Here is a 20333-nt window from a genome sequence, read left to right as displayed (position 1 = left end):
GTGCGCTCCCCACCCTTCCAGGGAGGCATCCGTGGTCACTGTCTCCTGGTGGCCGGGGGTCTGGAAGTCCATGCCCGCCGTCAGATGCGCGCGGGTGCCCCACCACTGGATCGCTCGTCGGAAACTCTCGCCGAGTGTGATCCTCTCCTCGAAGCTGCCCGTCGTCTGGATCCAGCGCGCGTCCAGGAACTCCTGCAACGGGCGCATCCGGAGCCTGCACAGGGGGATGAGGTAAATGCAATAAGACATCATTCCGAGGAGGGACTTGATGGACCTCACTCTGGCCGCGTCCGCAACCAGCATCCGCTGCACCTTGTCCAGAATGGCCCTCGTCCTTTCCTCCGACGGGGAGGCCAGAAGCGACACTGTGTCGAGCTTCGCTCCCAGAAACAGTGCGTCTTGCGCGGGCACCAGGTGGGACTTGGCGTAGTTTACGGAGAATCCCAGGTCCGTGAGAAGTTGTACGGTCCTTGCCGTGTGCTCCACGGCGAGCTCCCTCGTCTTGGCTCGGATGAGCCAGTCGTCCAGGTAGGGGTAGACGTGGATCCCCTCTCGGCGCAGCTGCGCCGCCACCGGTGCGAGGCACTTGGTGAACACCCTGGGTGCCGACCTTAGTCCGAAGGGAAGGGCTCTGAACTGATAGTGATGCCCTTGGACCACGAACCTGAGAAACTTTCGGTGTCCCTTTAGGATGGGAATATGGAAGTAGGCATCCTCCAAATCCAACGACGACAGGAAATCGCCCTCCTCCAGCTGACCCAGGACGTGTTGGAGGGTGACCATCCAGAACTTCTGTGCCTTGATGAATTTGTTCAGTCGTCGTAGGTCCAGGATGGGACGCCATCCTCCCGTCTTCTTCTTCACAAGGAAGTATCTTGAGTAAACTCCGGAGCCCCGAAGCCTCTTTGGGACGAGCTCGATGGCGCCCTTCCTGAGCATCGCCTTTACCTCTAAGAGAAGTTGAGGGACGTGAAGTTCTTTCCTGGCCCCAGGGGGGACGCGCGGGCACCGTCTTTGAAACTCGAGCGTGTGACCCTGGGCTAGGGCGTCCAGCACCCAACGGTCGGTGGAGATGGACTCCCACACGCTGACGAAGCTCGCCAGCCGGCCTCCCACCGGGGTGCTTCGGTGGGGGCCCGACCCCACGGCCGGTTCAGTCCTGCTTCGACGAGGCTTTGCCGCCTTGACCTCCTTGGCGACGACGGCAGGGTCCGCCTGACCTGCCTCGTCCCCTGTAAGCTTCCTGCGACGACGAACGGGCCGCTTGACGGTAGGTGGAAAATCCGCCGCCGGAACCTTTGGAGGCACCCTTGCCTCCGCCGCTCCGAAAGGGTGGCCGCCGTTGCTGGAGAACCCCAAGAGCCCGGGCCGTCTCCGTGTCTGCTTTGATGGCTTGAAGGGAATCGTCCACTGTTTTCCCAAACAGGTTGTTTCCATCGAACGACATGTCCAAGACTCTGGTCTGCACGTCTTGACGGAAGTCAGTAGCCTTGAGCCATCCACGCCGCCTAAGGCACACGCCGTTGCCCAACTGCCGAAATCCAGTGTCGGCGATGTCCGTCGCAATCGTAATGGCGTGGTCCGACGCCACCTCACCTTCCTGCAAGATCTCTAGGGCATCCGCCCTCTTGTCGTCCGGTAGGAAGTCCAGCAGGGGGGCCAGTTTGTACCACAGCTCCCTGTCGTAGCGGGCTACGATAGCCAAGGCGTTGGCCGCCTTAATCGTCGTCGCTGCAGACGAGATGACCCTGCGTCCCATCGTATCCAATTTCTTTCCCTCGCCATCCGGCGGGGAAGTCGAAGTGGAGGCCGCACCCCCCCCCCCCCGCTTTCTTCCTGGCCGCCGCGGAGACGACGGAGTCCGGGGTCGGCTGTGCCCGGAGGTACAAGGGGGCCGCGTCCGGGACCCGGTACTTCTTCTCGTACCGATCCCTTCTAGCCGGCGTCGTGGATGGGTTCTTGAGGAGGGCGAGGCCCTCATCCCAAATATCGTCCAGTAGAGGCACGGAGAGGACGGTCTTCCATTTGGCCTCGCGCCGTTTATAAAGGAAACCTTCCTTCTTCTTCTCCTCTGGGCAGAACTGGAAGAGCTCGGATGCCCTGGCGATCATGGAGGGAAACAATCCAATCTCGACCGGGTAGGGAAGCCCGGGTGGGAGGTGACGACGGCAGATCCTCGTCGTCCGTACCCGTCGCGGCCGTGTCAGTCCCCGTATCATCCCCACAAGTAGTGGACGGGGAGGAGGGCTGAACAGGGCGCGATGGCTGAAAAGGAGGTGGAGGGTGAATCCTTCTTCTCTTAGGGGGAGGGCTCCCAGAAGGGCCTGGCTCCGGGTCCCCCGTCGGGAGCGGTTCCTCCGCTGGTGGTAACGGCAGTCTCGTCCTTATCTCCGAGCATAAGGACTGTATAGCCAACAAAATGGCCGCCGAGTTGTCTTGCGGCGCTTGTTGAGGGGAGTCCGATGGGCGGTCAGGGGCCCCGTCGGCACCCTCGACGATATCGTCGTCTCCTACGTCGGGATCCCTCCCGACGGGCTGGTCTTCTTCCACGCCAACGCCGTGGCTTAAGACCTCGATCAGCTCTTCCTCAGAGGTTGAGGCCGAATCCACGACGACCTCCTGCCCCCCATTTTTCTTCTCCGTCGGAGGTTTCACGGGGGTCCTGTCAATGGGCATAAAAGAGGACTCCCTCCGCGGTGGCAGGGAGACCCTGAGCCCCGAGGTCGCCACCACTGGTGTAGCCTCCACAGGCTGAGCCAGGGCCGCCGCGACTTTCTCGATAGAGGCCTTGGCCGGATGGATTAAGGCTTTCACCACCTTAGGTGCGCTCACCGCCTTCTCCTTGGGGGGGGGGGACACTGCCTCGCTCTCGCTCCGATGGGGCCTTCGAGCTCGACCGGGGCCTCTCCAGGAGCTTCGCCGGGTGCTCGGCCTTCCTCTTACCCGAACCAGAGCGTTGGCTCGTGGTTGATGGTGCCGGGGAGGATGCGCCCTGCCTGGCGCCCGTAGAGCCCGACCGTTCGGCGCTCTTGGTGCCAGCGGACTCGCAGTGCTTGGCCTTGTGTTGGACCCACATCGCCGGGGCGTCCTCAAAGGTCTTAGAAGACCGCTCGGATTTCTTCCTCTTCTTCTCGCCTGATGGGCTCTTCCCTTCCAGCCAGTTGGCGAGATGTTGATGGCGGTCCTTCATGGTCCGCTCTGACATATTGACGCAAAACGCACAGTCCTTCTCCACGTGCGTCTTGTCCTCATGTAGGCAGTAAAGACAAAAGGAGTGTTCGTCCTCCTTAAAGACATTCTGAAGCTGGCATCCAGGGCAGACCCTGAACAGCTTTCCGGGCGTCGAGCTTCCCTTCTCCTGGGCCATGTCCGAGATGAGCCTGAGAAACTTCTGGAGTCCTCCAAAAGCGTAGCTCGACGAAATCTTCACCCTTGAGGGGCGTAGACGAATCCGACACGGGTCCCCGTTGATCAGATGAAGAATCGGTGGAGCTTGAGGCTCTTTTTGACCGAAATAAATCGAAGTTTTTGAGAAGAAACATGAAAAAAATTGCACTAACGCTCGAGAGCAATAGCACGAGGATCCCAACACTTGAACGTGCGGTAAAAATCTGAAGATGGCTGCCAGAGGCGGGGCTTAGGTAGAGGGCAGTCATTGGCTGTGGTCAGTATGACGCAGAGATCAGGGATTGGTTACTACTACGAAAGACAGATTAGAAACGAAACTGATACTGGTTTTTTCTTTACCGAGGATTCCCAGCCTGACAACGGGGAATATTCATGAGCATGTGAATCCATGCCAGACCCCATGCTGGAGAATAACCCCTTAACCTTCTGGATTGGGCTGGCCGCCTTGACCCTCTAACTGGTCCCTTTCTTTGGTCCAACTCCTTTTTGAACCGTTAAAAGACTTTTGTGCACTGCAACCGTGTGACCTTGGACACATTTCGTTTGATCCTCTTAAAGTGGATCCGGCCTATTGAACTCTAACTTCACGGTTTTACTTTGCCTTCCTCTCTTGTTATGTTCTTGTAAAAGTGTTGGGATCTGTTTCAACTTGTTCTCTGCTTTTCTCTCCCTTTTAAAAAAACGAACTATTAGAGTGCCATCTACGTTAAGCGCTCACCGCTGTCTGAAATAAGTGGGGCTTTACTTAAGACTTGTCTAATATTCTTTTAAGGGAGTGTATATCTTTTAGTGACCGTGTTTTTGAATTGCTTACTATTAGTGCCTGTGTGTTTTTCTAGATGTGGTTTTAAATAAATAATTATATCTCTTTTACACCAAACCCTGGTCAGTGTTTACTTGTTCTACTGTGTTCTCTTGACCTATTGTGAATACTCTGTATACTGCCTAACTCTTCTTGAGGGAAGTCTGACTGCTCAGTCACAGCTACCAAGTGAATCTGTGTGGTACAGACTGCTACCAAGTGGGTTTACTGCCAAACACCTGTAGTCTTAAATCTTTTGCAGTGGTCCCAGAGGGAACTGCACAGGTTTCTGCCTAACAGTCTCCAGCCAGGACCATTAACGATGACCTTTGCCTATTTATTTTCAGACCCGATATTGTTCCGTATTCTTCTATTTCTTGTATAAGGAGAGGTAGTGACTTTATTGGGTCGGTTAGGGTCATCAGCATGTCGTCCGCATATGCCGCTGTCTTGTGTGTCTGCCTTCCCATTTCTATGCCCTTAATGTTGAATGCCGCCCTTATCTTTGTCAGCAATGGCTCGAGAAAGATTGCATATAGGAGGGGGGATAATGGGCAGCCCTGTTTGGTGCCTCTCCCTATGTTGATCTTGTTTGAGAGTTCTCCGTTTACTGCAATTCTTGCTGAGGGTGAGTTATAGTTGGCCCGTATCATGTTTATGTACGTGTTAGCCATGCCCATTTTCTCCAATATTGCAAACATGGACCACTCCACACGGTCAAATGCTTTTTCGGCATCTACCGTTAGAATTGCTGCTGGGTTGTTGGTAATTCCCACTTTCTCTATCAAGTGTGCGATTCGTCTGATGTTGTCATGCGTTTTCCTATTTGGGACGAATCCCGATTGGTCTTGATGCATCAGTTTGGGGAGCAGGGGCAAAAGTCTGTTAGCGAGGACCTTTGTGTAGAGTTTTGCATCTATATTTATTAATGCTATTGGGCGGTATGAGCTCGGATTCTCGAGGCCTTTCCCTTTCTTGTGAAAAACCAGAATTTTTGCCTCGTTCATTGACATAGCGATGTTTGCCGTGTCTTTAAAGGTGTTGAAGAGGTTGGTTAAGAGCAGGGAAATTTCTGTGTACGTTTTATAGAAGGCGGCCGTGTAGCCGTCCGGGCCTGGGGATTTATTTTTAGGTAGATCTCTAACTGCTCTCGTTACCTCCTCTATTGTTATTGGTTCGTCCAGTATTGTTTTTTTGTTTCTGGGGTGATGGTTGGAAGTGTGATCCGCTACAGGTATGCTTTCTGTTCCTCCTCTTTCGGTTTGTCAGATGTGTATAGGTTCTGGTAATAGTCTCTGAATATTTCTTTTATCTCTTTGGATTGTTTTTTCATTTGCCCGTGTTCGTCTTTTAATGCTTTTATCGTATGGTTTTGTTGTTTTCCTTTCAGTTGTCTTGCCGTAATTTGTCCGCTTTGTTCGATTTCATCGCGTACCAATGCTTTAAGTGTAGTAGTTGCGTTTCCGCTCTTTTGGTTCCAATTGCTTCTAGCTGGCTTTGGAAATGTCAGTAGGCTCTCTTTATTTTCAGAGATCTGTTATCTGCCATCTCTTCTCTTATATCTTCCAATTTGTTTTCGAATTCATTTTCCCATTTTCTAGATTGCTTGTCCTTCTGTGCTTTAAGGGCTATTAATTGTCCTCTTATCACCGCTTTGAAGGCTTCCAATAGTGTGATTTTTGAGACTTCCTGAGTATCATTTTGTTCAAAGTATTCTGTTATTTTCTGATTGTTTCTCTCGTTACCGGATCCTGTAATGTTTCACTTGGAAGTGGCCAGCGCCATAGGCCTGAGCGTTTGCGAATCTTGGGGAGTGACATCCACAATGGGGCATGATCTGATAGGGAGATCTGGCCTTTTTCTATGTCCTGAATCTCCCCTAGTAGGCTCGAAGTGACCCATATGTAATCAATTCTTGAGCTCGTGCCATGCACATGTGAGTGGTATGTGTATCCTGGGGTTCTGCCTCTGATTCTCCGCCATACGTCTTCCAGGGCCATCTTTTTCATCAGTTCATTTAGTGATTGTGACAGTGTCCCTTGTTGCGATTGTTTGGGGTTTGAGCGGTCTTCCCTTGGGTTCCATGCTATATTGAAGTCTCCTGTCAGAATTACTTCTCCTACTTCTCCTACTGCAAACTGTTCCAGTTTGTTCAGTGTGTCTTTTATGAATCCATCCGTTGTCTTCAATTTTAATAAGGGTAAGAAACCCTGACGATGGTCGTCCTTTTTCACGCTGTATCGCGGTATTCATTGCGACCAAATATCCATCACATCCTGGCATAGAGGAGATCCAGATTTCCTGGAGGCATATAAAATTATATTTCCAGAGGTTGTCCATATTGGTTTGAAAACGATGGAGAAACATATGTTATTCCAAGAACACAGTGCCAGAGTTTTGTTTGTCTTTGTCGTTGGTGGTTTTCCCTCTTGTACTTTGCTTTGTTGCATTCACAGGTCGGCAGGTGTTGGCTTCTCACCCTTGGATCTCCCTCTTCCGGGCTCAAATCTGACTCGACTGCTTGCTTCCCTCGATTGGATTCACTATGGCTTTCAATGACATTTTGTGACTGCCACAAAGCTTAAAGTCTTGTTGTACAGTTCACTGTGGACATCCCTCGGCTGGGTTCACTCTTGTCAACACACTGTATTTCGGGACTGTAGACTTCGCCCCCTCTTTATGGGCATCCCTATTTCGGGTTCACTCTTGCCAATCTTGTCATTCATGCCTTTCTCATTCAACTCTTACGATGCAGGATTCATTTCCCTTAGCTTCACAATCATCTATCGGTTAAAGACGTTCGACTGTACAGAGGATTAAGACCACTGTATGACCACCCCCTTCTCGCCTTTCACAAGGCCTTCTGGTTGTGGTAGTTTCAACAATCGGATAATTGCTCAGAGTTTCCTGCGTGAGCACCCACATGGTGCTGTACTCCTCTATTGCAGATTTTCCCCCTTTTGCATCAATCGCTCTTTATGCTTTCACAATTCAATTAGCCGTTTGCTGCTTTTCGTTCAACACAGGTTGGTTTCATATCGACTCTCCCCTCGACTCACCGGCTGTGATGAATTACTTGGCTTTCTTTCTCTTTAGAGTCAAGGTTGGTACCACGAAGACAAGCGTCTCTCCCCGGCTTGGTTATCAGCGAAGGAGGGTCTCATGTACCGGTGACATCTACTGCAACACATGCTGGCTATTGTTTGCGGTGTTAACGATTCTTTCTGAAGAGGTCTCACAGGCCTTGGTCGGAAAGGGCAAGGTCGCTTCTCTCCTCCTCACCCTCTCGGTATGTGCCGTCTTTCTCCTCCTCTTGAACTGCTGTGCTGAGTTAGCTTTCTGGACGTGCTGTCTGCTTTGCTCGTATTGTGATCTTGTGCTCCAACTTTTATCCTGTGGGGAAGGGAAAGGGCTGTCAGCTGTGTGCGATTCTGGTCAATTGCCCAACTTTGCCTGACCCTGGTGTTGGGGCATGTTAGGTAAAAGGCTTGAGTGTTAGTCTCCCACCGTAATATGCGAAAGTGTTCACGTCAGAAAAGGGGCATGGGGTTAAGTGTTTGTGTATGAAGGAGGATACCTCATCTCACCCGTCGGGTGTCTCACTTCCACTCCCCAAGGGGACCCCCCCCCACCCCCCAACCAGGTGATCCTCCCTCACTAGTCCACGCCCAGGTACTGGATCCAATAGCGATGGCCGTGTCCTGGCCACGTGGATGACAGACCCCCGGGGACATATTCAGGGAGACACCTTCACGTTTCTCAACACACACTGGGAGGCGGTACAGCTCTACAGAAGCAATGGGACTCACCTCTGGAACACTCACCTAAAGCAAATGGGTTGCGAAGCACTGCTTGTTCGGCATGGGACTCCTCCCTGGAATCCCTGTGAAAGAAGTAGAATCTTGTGAAGCTGTGGGTAGACCACGACGTAGCCTTGCAGATGTCGAGCAAGGGAGCACAAGACAGGAACGCTGTAGTAGAGGCCACGGCCCTGGTGGAATGTGCTCTAGGTCCTGTTTGCGAGCTGATGACAATGGAAAAGGCGGCCCGATTGCCACCTGGAAATGGAAGCCTTTGACAGGGCATTCCCTTTATCAACAGGTCCAATGTCACAAAAATGTGTGAAGTCTTGCGAACATCCTTTGTGCGTTCGATATAGAACTTTAACGCACGGGCAAGTCCAGTGAATGCAAAGCTCTCTCTGACGGAGAGGTGGGAGAGCCAAAGAACCCGGGGAGGACTAGAAATTAGTTGAGATGAAAAGTTGACTGTACCTTAGGCATAAATGAGGAATGAGTGCCCAGCACCACCCTGGAATGATGGAACATTAAATATGATGGCTTGCAGGAGAGAGTGTGTAACTCTCTGACACATCTGGCAGAAGTAATAGCCAGTAGAAAAGCAGTCCTTCATGATAGGAACTTCAGAGGAGCCGGGTGCAGAGGCTCAAAGGGGCGGGCCCATTATTTTGGAGAGGGCCACATTCAGCTCCCAAGCTGGGGCAAAAGCCTTTACTGGAAGGAAAGTCTGAAAAAGGCTCTTGAGGAATTCTTTAACCAGCCGATGAGACCAGAGAGAAGGACTTCCTGTTGTGCAAGTGTAACGAGACTTAGCAGCCAGGTGGATTTTAATGGATGTGTGCGCTAAGCCTGCCTTTGCCAACGATAGCTGATTTGGCAGAATCTGAGAAGGCTTGATTCGAAGAGGGTTGAGCTGTTGCAAATGACACTATATAGTAAAAACGAGTCCACTTGTGCTGGTAGCATGATAAAGTATATGAAGCCCTAGCCTTTGCCATGATGGCACTGCATTCTAAAGGCAATACAAAATGTCCAAACTCTAGGGCTGAAGGGACCACGATGTCAATTTGAGGGACTCTGTGTCGTGGTGCAGCACGGATCCTCCTTCTCTGGAGAGCAGGTCTGGAAGAGGAGGCAGGTTGATGCAAGGTGCTACAGACAGGTGAAGAAGGGTGGAGTACCAATGAGGATCTTCCTGCACCTGCTCTGTTTGAGTATTTTGATTACTCATAGGAGGAGCAGAATTGGAGGTAATGCGTAGACTAATAGGCCCTCCCATGGAATGGAGAAGATGACCCCTAGACTCCGCACTCGAGGGTACCTGCTAGCAAACGGGGCGCACTTCGAGTTGGCCGCTGTGGTGAATAGGTCCATCTGTGTCCGGCCCCATGTCGGGAAAAGACAAAGTACCTGGTCTTGACAAAGTTCCCATTCGTGGCAATTCTTTTCTAGATGATCCTTCTTTGGTGGAGCCGAACAAGGATTCCTCATGACCAGTAAACCATTCTCCTAGATGTCATCTAGCACAGGGATGACCACCACTGATTTTCTGGAGGCTTATTTTTTCTGTTCCTCTGGGACCAGGTTGAATAGCTTCAATGCACGTGTTAACAGTGCGTGGAATAAACCTATTTCATCTGGTGGAGAACTTGTGGAGTTTACCTCAGATTTCTCCATCCGCTGCTCAGGGTGTCAGGCAGCACTATGCCAGGGTTCCCCCCCAACCCTCCCTCTTCTGGGCAATACTCAGCAGCTTGCCATCCAGTGGTCACGAACACGCCTGCGGACCCTTAGCTTCGAGTCGTTCAGGCACTCCTCTTCTGGATCCACGAAGATCCCTTCTACGGACGGCAGACACACAGGACTGGCTTCCAGGGCACTTCGGGTGAAGAGCAGCAGATGCACGATGTTCCATCGTAGCTATCGGAAGTGGTCACCTATCCAGGTCCTTTCTAGTTCAGTCCTTGAATCACCACAGCAGCTTTCGGATTAGATGAAGAGATGCAGCTGAAGACTTCTTCCTCAAGCGGGATTCCAGGATGCGGATTTAAAATGATTTCAGCTTCTGCTTGAGGTTTCTTGTTTCCACTTCTGACTTCAGTTTCAACTTCCTGACAATGAGGTGAGTGTGAGGTCCCCTGTAATACAAATCACTCCCCATTCACTCTTGCTGAGCCAGGCTCTGTCAACCAGTCGCACACAAGTGCATTCATGCAGGCAGGCAGCCATTCAGGCTATTCACCAGTAACCAGACACCCACAACACAGGATGTGGATAGGGAGCCACTCCCCAGCCTTTCAGTGCACTACACTGCATTTGTTCCAGTTTCAGTCAGTGCAGCTCAGACACTGTGTCACACAACTAAAACCAGACACTCAACACAGAATGCACATTGACTGCTCACCCCAGGGGGTACCCACAACAAGCAGCCCCTGGGAAGGCTCCAGCCAGTCTGGTAGGAGGCAGCCCAACGGCCATATATGGTCCATCTGCTTCACAGCACTTTCAGAAAAACGGGGTAAGGCAAAGGAAACAATGAGGCCACTAGTGGCCATCTTGCCTTTGTGTAGGAATCCATTGATTCCTATGGCAGGGCCTGAGTCCCCCAAAAATGGAGGATATCCAGAGCCACTGCAACATCAGAATGTAGCTGCCACCAGCCCATAATCTGCTCTATGGGCAACACACATGTGCCCAAAAACATACACTGAGAGTATAGGGTTGTACTCGTACCCATGGGTGCCCTAAGGGTCTCCCCCATGGGTCTTTGGGTCCACCAACAAAATAATGAAGAACTGCACTGCCAGGGGTCCAGACTAGACTCTACTGGGAAGAAAATAAGCAGAACACACAGAATAAGGCGGTATAGGACAAGGAGGCCCTGTCCCTCCAATGCATTTCCAGCATCACAGTTCATCATAATCATCAGTAGTAGCATTCGTACTTCCTAGGACATGTCCGTGTCCGGACCGATATCCGTGTCCGCAAGAGCGGCCACTGGACCTAGCAAATGAGGTGCTGGTCGAGGAAGCAGAGACTGGGGAATTACATCTTCCCATATGGTCAGTGCTGCATGGCTCCTACTAGGGGCACCTTGCATGGCCAAAGGAGGTAGGCAGTGCTGCAGTTCCGTCACCAAGGTTTGCAAAATGGACAAGATGTCGAATGACAATTCCCTGGGTGCTGATGATGTCTCCATGGGCACAGCAGTGGGAGCAGAAGGTGGAACTGGTGGATGCACCGGTTGATGAGGTGCTGGTGGAGGCACCGGTGACGTGGTTCTTGTAGAATAGGGTCAGGTTCCACTTCTATCTCCTCCTGATCCAAAAATACTACCCCCTCCTGTAGCATTTGGACAGGAGGTGTCGCAGTGGCCAGAGACACCAGAGAAAGCACTGTAAGCACAACCCTCCCTAAATTAGCACATTTCCAACGTAATCAAAGGATCTTGTGTTCTCGTTGTGGGGGCAACCTTGGACGAAGTGGTCAGTGATTCAATCGATTCAAATTCGGACCTACGACTTGTCGTCAAAGTGAGTGTCGTTGATGAAGAAGATGGTGTAGATGACGATTTGTGCTTGTGGATTGTTGACTGGCGGCTCGTCTACTGTGTTGTTGTGGAGGTCAACGGATGTTGTTTGACGGGAAACAATCATTTTCTGTCATGGATGTGGTGATCGTGGATGCTGTTATCATGGACAGAGCAGTCGATTATATGAATGACGGGGTTCTGGTAGCCATCATAGCTGTCGACGGAAGGGCAGTTGAGGTGTGCGATTCATGTGCCCTTTTAGATTTCTTCCCCAGGGAAGTGTCCTCATGAGACCTCAACCTCTTGGCAGAGGGAGTTTTTTCTGTAGATCTGCTGATCCGGACTGAGGCATAACTTCGTACGGAGGCCGAGTCAGAGGCCCTGGCACCCTACTCCAGCCAAGTTACCAACCTTCTATGGTGATCCTTCTGTGGCTTCATTGAGAAGGACTGGCAAATGGAGCTGGCGTCCATATTGTGGTCTGGGTGCAGGCAATAAATACAGTTTTCGTGTTGATCGTCCCAGGGCCTGAAAAAGCTCTTCTTGCTGGCGTCCACCGTGGCCGTGTGGATGAGGCGAGATGATCTTCCGATGGTCCAGATCTTCACCGGCAACGGATCCCGGCTACCAGCAGTAACTAGCTTTGTAGTGAGGCGAGCAACCGTTCCCAATAGACGGAGACTAAAGCCTTGACTGAATCCAGGGATGCTATAGCAAAGCCCTCGTTGCTTGCGTCAGTTTGGTCTATAATGTGTTGTAGCCTGAGTAGGTTCATGGTAGTGCTACGACCAGGTATGAACCCAGTCTGGTCGACATGAATCAGGGAGGCGATAACCTTACGAAAACACACTGACAGCAATGTCGTGGGTATTTTAATGTCATAGTTTAACATGGCCAGGGGGCAGCACAAATTGCATTTATCCATGGGCTTGCCAGGTTTGGGAATAGGAACGACCATTGTCTCCCTCATGCTAGCCGGGAGTATGCCTATATCAAAGGCTTCTGTGACGACCTTGAGTAGTAAGGGGGCCAAGGTGGAACTGTAGGTCTTGTAGAATTCCAGGGGTAGTCCGTCGCTCCCAGGGGTCTTGCCGGTAGAGAGGGAGGTTATTGCATCAATGACTTCTTGCAGAGAGATGGGCTGGTCCAAAAGAGCCTGCTGTGCTTGTGTGAGCCTCAGGAGTGAGATTAGTGAGAATGCCTCGGATAACCTGCTCTGCGGCACTAGTCTGTCATGGCTATTTAGCCGGGTATAAAATGTGATGAAGATGTCGTTTATTTGATTCTAAGTGATCCGACCGCGGCTGATCTTGCCACGGCCGGAATGTTCGCATAAGAAAGGTGCGAACTACCAAAAGTTTCCACCTTTTTCATGCGAACACACTTACATACTACAGGGGCTGCAGGGGTTTCCTGCAGCCCCCGTTTTATTTTTTGCTGGTGTGCTGCGGGGGTGTCCCCCTCAACACCCCGCTCACTATGCCACACAGTATAGTGAGCGGGGTGTTCTGGGGACACTCCGCAGTCTTTTTTATTTTTATTTTTGATACTTACCTGTAATGCTACCACCAAAGGTTTGAACTTTTGGTGTTCGAACCTTTGGTGGTAGCATTTTTCAGTTGTTTTGTACGGTCAGACCTTTTTTTTCGGTCCGATCATACAAAACTGTTTATTTCAAGCTGGGATCGCCAGAGGATCCCGCATTCGTCCTGAAGTGATGTAGTCAAGGGCTTGGGGTGTTCCTTTCTACAGAGCCACACTAATAGTCTTCCAGGTTTGTTCTTCTCTGCATGTGATCGGGATGTACATGCAATATAGTCAAACTTGGGGAGCCTTTCCCCAAGCCTCAAGGCAACGGTTCAGTCTCTGCTAGTTTCTTCTCATCTGACCGCAGGCCTGGATGTTTGGCTTCCTGTGTCCGAATGTCACTTTACATAGCTTCAAGATCTTCATGTAGTAGCTGGCATATACCACCGGCACTAGCTATCACTTCTCCTCTCGTCATCATCTTCATGGCCTCCCAGACCGTGCCCCATTTTTCAATGCTTACAATGTGTTCCAGGAAGTCAGTCAGGGATTCCTGAAGTGCTTCCTTAAAAACCGGGTCAGTCATGGCTCCCGTCGGCATTCGCCATGTCGGGATGGGGGACCTGGGGCTCATAGCCTTCCAATCGATCACCAGAGGTGAGTAGAAGGAATAACCCCTGGTGTGTGGGTGTAAGTCTCTCCAGACATCTACTAAGTCCAGGTCATTTAGAGCTGCAGTTAAAGCCACAGTAGAAAGGGACGGGCCACCATGGGGTGTGGAGGGGGGGGTGGATCCATCTAGTACGGGGTCCCTCACACAGTTAAAATTGCCACCACAAAGGAAGAAGCCCTCGCGTTTGGATGCAGCCCTACTACTGATTATGCGCAAATGAGAGTTCACAATGCAAATGTCCCTGTGTTTTAGGTAGCCCCGTAAAATTACATACTGTCCTTCCCTGTCCCTATCAACGTCCAATAACTGGAATGGTAGTGAGCTATCTATCCATGTGAGAACCCCCTAGCATATTTAGAATATGTAGCCCTGTATCCCATCCCTCTCCAGCGGTTCAAAATCGCCTCTTGTTCCTCTGCTAGTAGATGGGCCTCTTGGATTAATGCAATGGAAATGTTCTTGCGCTTCAGGTATGATCTCACCCTATTTCTGCGGATATAGGATCCCAACCCATGCAGATTCCAGGTTATTATTCTAACAGGGGCCATGGGCATATAGCGTAGGGAGCCTGAACAGCAACACAAGAATGTTGTGTATGCTTGGTAAAACAAATGCGCCAGCAGTGTACAAGGAAGCCTAAATGGCTGCCCCAGATACCCCGGCAACCTCCGACAACATGCTGCCGAAATTATTCACTGCTGCAGGCCCACGGTCCTATTTGCTGACCTGCCCTGCCAGCCCCTCCCTCCCCGCCTTAAATGGAGAGGGAGTGGGCCGACAGGCAAAGCCGCAAGGAGAAGGCTGACGGAGTACTTGTATGTACCTATGTATCCTAAGATGTCTTGTAAAGCGCACAGATACATTAGGGTGTGGCGCGCTGTATAAATAATAAACAAACAAACAAGGCCTCCAGTGCAAAGCCGAGAAAGTAAGCGGTCCGCTACTGCCCAAATTCCCCCACCTATTGATTTAGCCACTAGGCTAACAAAGCTAGGCTCCCGTACCCATACGCCCTCATAAACATATCACTCGCCGTCTACTACCCATTCCAGAAATAGGCGCTTGCAAGCACGGCTCCAGGTCTCACCTAATGCCTGTAGCGCAGAATGACCCATGCTCGTCAATCTGACTGCCAAATCTGCCAACTTCAGACCCACGCCGGTGACCCATACACCAGCTACAACTGCTCCCCACCGCCCTCACTCAGACACACGTGTCTCTTACTTACCTGAAAGGCCAGTCCATACTCCTGCACTAAAGACATACACAGCAACGTCGGAACACAAAGGAACTCCGGAATGCTCTACCATGCACAAGACAATTATGCCGGCCAAGGCCATGAATCACGCTGAACAGATCTCTGCCTCCCCTTTTGCCCCTAGCGCTAAGCTGCGTAATGCTGCTACTGATGTTGTAATCACCAGGATACCACACATACCTATAGCCAATTCGGTTGCCAATGTTCTAACCATTCCTGATGCTAAATGTACCAATCCCACCGTTAACATCCCAAATGTCATGTTACCACACTTATCTACTACCAGTTCAGCTTGTGCTGAACTGAATGCCACTGTTAATGATGCCCGCACCTCAAAAAATGCCATTGCAAATGTTACTGCTACTAATGTCATGTTGCTACATTTTACTACCGCCAGTTATGCCTGTGCTGAACTGAATGTCACTGCCAATGATGCGCATACCTCAAAAAATGCCATTGCACATACTACTGGTACTAATGTCATGATGCCCCATCTTACCACTGCCAGCTCTACTACCCCTGCTGAACTGACTGCCACTGGCAATGAAGCCCATACTATTGATGAGGACATTCCCAACGCTACTGATGCAAATACCACCTTAGATACCACTATTAACTGCCCCCACTCCAGCCTACCTAAGCCACCTCTCACAGCCACCGTCACCCACCAAGAGCACCACCTCAACTGCGCCCTGGTCAATGCCTGCTCCATCAATGCACACACATTAGATATCCATGACCTCATCACCACCCACAACTTGGACCTCCTTATGGTAATGGAAAGTTGGCTACATGATGCCTTAGGTTCTGCGCTATCCCTGGCCCTCCCCCAGGCTACTCCATCACCAGACAAGACTGCCTATCCAAAGGTGGCGGTGTACCTCTCATAGCTAAAGACTCCCTCACCATCAGGAAGGTGGACAAAGACATGAACAACAAGAGCGACTACCTCCAACTGAAATCCAATCTATCAGACCATAGTACTGTTGGCATACATTTTGTCTACTGCCCACCAGGACCTTTAGGGGACTTCCAGGCAGCTCTCACCCACCTATCAGACAACACACCAAAGCTATCTTACTTGGTGACCTCAACATAGGCCTTAATGAGGCCAAGGATTAAGCTGCCAAGTCACTTAACTTAGCCATTAAGACCCTAGGGTTCAATAACACTGTCACAGATACACACACAGATACACACACAGATACACACACAGATACACACACAGATACACACACAGATACACACACACACACACACACACACACACACACACACACACACACACACACACACACACACACACACACACACACACACACACACACACACACACACACACACACACACACACACACACACACACACACACACACACACACGACTTGATCATTGCTAACACTCCCATCCTATGGTCTGACCATCATATTATTATGTTCAACATCTCTACTACCAGAGCCAATTCACACCCCTCTTCCCCCCCGCACTCACCAGAAGCTCCCGCCAGCTCACAAAGGAAAGGATCCTACCTTACCTACAGGTTCCAGCTTTCAGGCCCCCATTCTCCACTGACCCAGAGGCCCTTGCGCTATCCTACAACACTGCCATCACATCGTTTGTCAACTCCATTGCCCCGCCTAAACCCCGAAAAGCTAAATAGTCCAGCCACACTAGCGCTTGGTTCACTTCAGACCTCCTCGAACTCTGCTCCAAAAAACTGACAGTCCTATCCCGCTGGCAAACCACCCACTTCGACGCTGACAAACAGGACTTTCATATCCGTTTAAAAGAGTACAAAAAAGCAATCATCCGTGCCAAAGCCAACTACTTAGAACCAGAATCTCTGAGGTTAAGTCAAACACGAAAGAGATATTCTCTATCTTTAGAGAAGTAGAGACCCCCACAGAACCTCACTAAAGACAAGGCATGGCGTGACGAAATCCAAACTGCCATGCGTAACAAACTGAACACTCTCCAAACTAAAATCCAAACTACCCAACACTCCCTAACTAACACTCCTATCCACAACACTGTTCCATCCTCAGACACTGCCGATCTCCAGTCGGCACCCCTATTCTCATTCAAAGCAATTCAGGAACAAGACATGATCAACCTTATGCAAACTATAAAGCCATCTAATTGCAAAGAAGATATATGCCACGCTGCAATCATTAAGGACTGTGCCAACACCCTCGCACCGTTCCCGACAGCATTCATCAACGCCTCCTTTGCCACGGGAAAGGTTCCCTCCTGCCTCAAGGAAGCCTGGGTATGCCCGCTCTTTAAAAAAACCCACTCTCGACCCTACATCTCCAAACAACTACAGGCCTATTAATACCGTCCCTTTTTTACTAAAAATACTCGACAAAGCAGCTTACCTGCAGGTGCAACAATTCATTGAGGAGAACAAGCTCCTAGGACTGCGCCAATCGGGTTTTTGCCCTGGTCATGGGACAGAACCCGCCCTACTGGACCTTAAAAACCAGATGGACGATGCCAGAGACTTAGGTAAACCAGCCGTCCTACTACTTCTCGACCTCTCTGCGGCATTTGATCTCGTAGACCACATCTCATGTCACCACCTTAGTAGCACGGCCAAATTCTCTCCCAATGCTACCGACTGGATCACATCCTCCTTACAAGGAAGGACCATGCAAGTATTCTCTGACTTAGCATCCGCTTCACCAACCATGTTAATATGTGGGGTCCCCCAAGGCTCCTGCCTCTCGCCCACTCTATAAAACATATTCACACGTCCCCTCTTCCTCATCCTCCACTCCCTGGGTTTCTCTTACACCAACTACGCGGATGATACTCAGAGCCTACTCACACTCACAGGCGACTATGCCACGGACTCGAGAACCCTCAACTACATATACAACACCATCCAGACTTGGATGGCAGCCAACGGACTGTGCTTGAACTCAGAAAGGAGTGAACTTCTCTTGGTAGGCTCCTCCTACACACTCAAGAATATCGACCCCCAATTCAGCCACTTCATCATTGACTCCATCAGAATCCCAGTATCGAAAAATCAGTGAAGACATTGGGAGTGTACTTGGACTCCAACTTGTCCATGAGTCTATGCAAGTCAACGTGATCGCCTCCTCAGCAGCCTACCAGGTCAAGTTCCTGAATGCAGCCAGACTCCCCCCCTCTATAGAGAACGGCAACAACATAGCAAGAGCCATTACCGGCTCAAGGCTGGACTATTGCAACGTTCTCTTCTTAGGCATTTCGGCAAAAAACCTAGACACATTGCAAGTCATTCAGAATAGTGCGCTAAGCGCAGCTATGGGCACCCCCAAAAAGGAACATATCACAGTCACAAGGCAACAAGCCCACTGGCTCCCTATAAAAGAACGCGCAATATTCAAAGCACTGGCACTGACCCACAAGTGCATTCACCTCACTGCACCTGCCTGTCAAAGGATTCACCCCTTCGCTTCCATAAGACCCACCAGAACGCCCTACTCGAACATGCTCACCATGTCTGTGTCTAAGCTGTATAATGCTAATCATGTAAATGTATACTACAACTGCACCCCCCCCCCTGTAACTAAGTTCCCCTCAAGTAACAGCGGCACGATGCTCAATGGCTGTTTGTGCGCTATACAAATGTAGAAATAAATAAAATAAATAAATGATCATTATTAACTTGGTTGACCATATGCGCAATACGAGAATATGAAAGCCGTGGGAACTCAGTCCACATCCTTCCACCCATACTGGAGAGCACCTTAAGAGCCAAAATGCACGAGTAAACAAAGAAAACGATAACATTACCAACAAACAAAACTTTATAACATTGGCCAGCATTGGTATATTGCTCGGGCATGCCTGTACTACTAAGGCCAGGGTCGGTCACTGAGTACCAGTAAGGGGGACCAACAACATGCTGGTTCCCAGTGTCAACTTGGGACGGGTAGAGAAGGACACCCGTGGCTAGTTGGGTCTCCCGCTCCCACTGAACAAGAGAGGCTATTGACGCAGCTCTGCTGATAGTTGTAGCGGGTAGTGTGATAGGCATGCGGGTTGTGTGGTGCCCCAATTCAGGCAGTGTCAATATATCTACGCAAGCTCCTCCACACCAAGAAGGTGTTAATCTTGTGCCTGGTTAGTGCCGGGCATGATGAGCACTGCTGGGGCTGGGCGTTGGATCAAGAGTCAGCATCATTATAATTGGCCAGGTTGTGTTCCATCCACATGACGGAAGCAGCAGGACTTTTGAGAAATGATTTATTGTTATGGACGATCTTTAGTCTGGCAGGGTACATAAGCATGTTTTTGAGGCGCAGCTGACGAAGTCTCGCTTTAATCGGCACAAAGAAGTTCCTTGCTCTCTGGACAGAGGGCGTGTAGTCTGGGTTTATCGCAATTCTAGAGCCATCTCTCTGAATGTCGCCCCTTTCTCGAGAGTGCTTCAGGATCACTTCTCAGTCGTGACAAATTTAAGATCCTAGCTATCACCGGTCTCGGGTGTGAACCAGGCGGGGGCCTCTTTTGGAGTGAGTGGTGAGCGTGTTCTATGGTGAAGCCCTGTAAGAGATTCCCAGGCCCAACTTCTTGCAGCAGCATGTTTTTAATGTACGTCATAGGGTTTGGTACCTCAGCTCCGTCAGGAAGGCCCTGTACGCGAATATTATTCTGGTGGGATCTGCCCTCGGCATCCTCTGCAAAGGACTCCAATGTGGTGTTCGTAATTTCCAGCTCCTTGACACGCGCCACAAGATCGTTGGTGGTAGCTATGGTCTCCTTAAGTCATGTCTCAGCAGTCGTGACTCTCTCCGCTAGTTGCCAGACATCTTGCCGGAGGAGTTGGATTTCGACTTTGACTTAATCTATTTTAGTTTCGAATGACGATCTCAGAACAGCAATTGCAGCAAGCACCTGGTCCTCATGAAGGTTCTGTGGTGGGGCTGGAGACCCAGTTTGTGCGCCCTCTTCAGTTTGGGTGGCCTCAGTTTGTTTCCTCGGGCCAGCAAAGGAGTCCATGATGGATGGTTTGCCTTTGTTTTTCGTGGGAGACATTTCAGGGCACTGAGCTGAAGGGGTGCACTGTCTAGTCTAGACGTCCTGGGGCGAAGTGAGTACGCTAACGTGGGCCTCACGTAATATGTGCACACTCTAGTTCCCGTGTTTATGCAAGCCGGACTCCAGTAGACCTGAGAATTTCCGGGGTCATCAACATCGGTGCCCAAAGCTGGATCAACTGTGCCAGGTGCAACAAGCAAGTGGAGGCAAGTAAATATGTTAGAGCGTGTGAGTCAAGCACATGTCCATCAAGCCAGCGGGCCTGGGTGGGCTAGGTGATAGTTTGCAGCCTTTCCAAA

At 50.6% G+C, this 20333-nt stretch overlaps 1 protein-coding gene across 1 annotated transcript in view; it reads right to left on the bottom strand.

The window, feature by feature from the left end:
* Positions 1 to 20333, bottom strand: part of SMARCAL1 (SNF2 related chromatin remodeling annealing helicase 1) — a 979995-nt gene that overhangs the window by 40120 nt on the left and 919542 nt on the right. The gene's annotated exons all lie outside the window — the stretch shown is intronic.

The sequence above is a fragment of the Ambystoma mexicanum genome, chromosome 9 (assembly GCF_040938575.1).
Source record: "Ambystoma mexicanum isolate Mex_15411 chromosome 9, UKY_AmexF1_1, whole genome shotgun sequence".
NCBI lineage: Eukaryota > Metazoa > Chordata > Amphibia > Caudata > Ambystomatidae > Ambystoma > Ambystoma mexicanum.
Note: the sequence above shows the minus strand (reverse complement) of the source record. Positions and strands in the feature narration are given on the sequence as shown.